The 2,268-nt window shown below is 37.2% G+C and overlaps 1 long non-coding RNA gene across 1 annotated transcript; it reads left to right on the top strand.

Moving 5' to 3' along the window:
• Positions 1-754: 754 nt before the first annotated feature.
• LOC125489433 lies at positions 755-1,954 on the top strand. The gene is made up of 2 exons (XR_007266987.1): positions 755-1,298; positions 1,688-1,954. It is a non-coding gene; the product is annotated as an uncharacterized LOC125489433 (long non-coding RNA).
• The last annotated feature ends 314 nt before the right edge of the window (positions 1,955-2,268 follow it).

Genomic DNA, 2,268 nt, shown 5'->3' with positions numbered 1-2,268 from the left:
AATACAAACGCAGTTTAAACCGTTTGAAGAAGTTTTTATCGATTTATTTTCTATTGAAGGAAAAACATTCCTTACAATTATTGATGCATTCAGCCAATTAGCACAAGCAATCGAATTACAAAATAGATCAACGCCAGAAGTAGTGAAAACTTTAATAAAATACTTTTCTTTTTATGGAACCCCAAGGAAAGTTAGAAGCGATCCAGGTTCGGAATTTAACAATAATTTATTAAAGGAAACGTTAAACTTATATAAAATCGAGTTACATATAGGAACTCCTAATAATCCAAATTCTATGGGAATGATAGAGAGATTTCACTCTACAGTAATTGAAATTTATAGAATAGCCAAGCATGGGCATAAGCCAGCGGAAGCTGCGAGTACTATGACATACGCTATAATGGCATATAATAATACTATACACTCAATGACAGGTTATACACCCTTTGAAATAGTATTCGGGCACACTGACTCATTCAGCACATTGGATATTGATTTTAGTAAGCAATTTATGCAACAGCTTTTGAAAGATCACACAAAGATTACTAAAGAACTGTATAAATACATAAACTGTAAAATGGACAGGGAAAAAAGGGATAAGGCAAATAAATTTAGCCATGGTAAACCTAATGATGTAATAAGCCTTTCTGAGGATGACATTGTGTTCAGCCAACTCTTTAATAAACGAAAAGGAAAGGATAAACCGAGGTACGAAAAGGCCAAGGTTACTGGAAAAACTACCCGAAATGTTGTAACGTTGTAGACGTACATGTCTTTAATTAAACGTATCTTAACTTAAAACTATCTTTTTTTTTCATTTTAACACTTAACTATGTAATAAATAAAATAAAACATTAATTAAATCAAATTACTAAAACTAAATAACATTTTAAAACATAACTTCTTTTAAAGTACATTCGCACTCAAAATACTGAAACGTAATCTGTAGTCATAAACAGTTTATGGTAGAAATTTAGTTTCATAAACCTGCCCACATTTTAATATTGGTAGAAATTTTTTGTCCATAACCTGGTATTATTTTTAACATTCCGTGACATCGTGACACTTTCAACGGCTGTCGCCGCTCGCTAGTCATTGATTAGCCTTGCCATCACTGGACTCGAACGTACGCTTGCGCATCTGAATAATAATTGCTTTCGCACATATAACTGCGACTTTAAAGTAAATTTTAAATAGATAGTGCACCTTAAGTGTCCTAACCGTTCCGGGTCCGCTATATAAGGCGCTGCTGGCTCTGTGTACCTGTGTTTTACATAAATCCTCAAACCCCATATTGGGTAAGTTGTGAACAAGATGTTATTTATTTTAATTTTTGTGCTAACATTTCTTCTTAGCTTTTGAATTGCTGTTATTGGCGGTTACGGTGTTCAACCGACCGTTGGAATATTCCAGTGGTCGCATTTTGAATACCGTATCCTACCTTCACATTTTTTATATTTTCATTTTTAAACTTGTAACTTAAATATTTCTTTTTAATTGCCTTCTGCATTCATTATCTTTTGTTAAATTTAAAGCCTACTTAATTCTTCGCAATTGTAAACTCCGTTCTGATTGTTTTCACCACGGCACCGCTTGCTACATAAGTACTTACCTACAATGCGTTGCCGTCGGTGGTAACACGGAACGTTATGGAATCATTCCTAACGTATTTCGTTGGCCATTCCAGGGTTTCAGTACGGGATTTAGAAGACCTAGGCTTCGCTTCGCTACCTACTGCTGCATCACCCTCTGCTTCGCTTCCGCTTCGGACCTACAGCTGAGCACGGCGACCTACAACCCTGCCCGTGGCTGACGACCTGTTCCACCGGCATCTGACCATCCAGGGGAGTGCTTGAACTACGCAGTGAAATCAGATACTAGGCCGACACACCACGACCCGTTCTACCGACTTAGGTGGCCTGCGGCCATCAATAAACTATTTTCGTTGGACCTACCTACCTCTTTCATTTACCTCCCAGTAGGGACGATAGGTAAACAGGTAGGGAACGTCACACTGGCGCCCAACGTCCGTAAGACGGGGGGGTCACACTGGCGCCCTTAAACGTGGTTGTGTCTGATTTTGCTGCGCAGTAAGTAGTAATGTGTTTGTTTGTGTGTGCGTTGTAAAACGTTTTTTTTTGTTGCTCTGCCGTAACTGAGGTGTATTTCGCATTTTTTTAAGTATAATTTGTACCTATTTGTTTTAATTTAAAACGGATTTTTAACGTTATTAAATTTTGTTAACGGTTTTTTAACTGGCAACATTAT

This window comes from Plutella xylostella, chromosome 14, assembly GCF_932276165.1.
Source record: "Plutella xylostella chromosome 14, ilPluXylo3.1, whole genome shotgun sequence".
In the NCBI taxonomy this organism is placed as follows: domain Eukaryota; kingdom Metazoa; phylum Arthropoda; class Insecta; order Lepidoptera; family Plutellidae; genus Plutella; species Plutella xylostella.
Note: the sequence above shows the minus strand (reverse complement) of the source record. Positions and strands in the feature narration are given on the sequence as shown.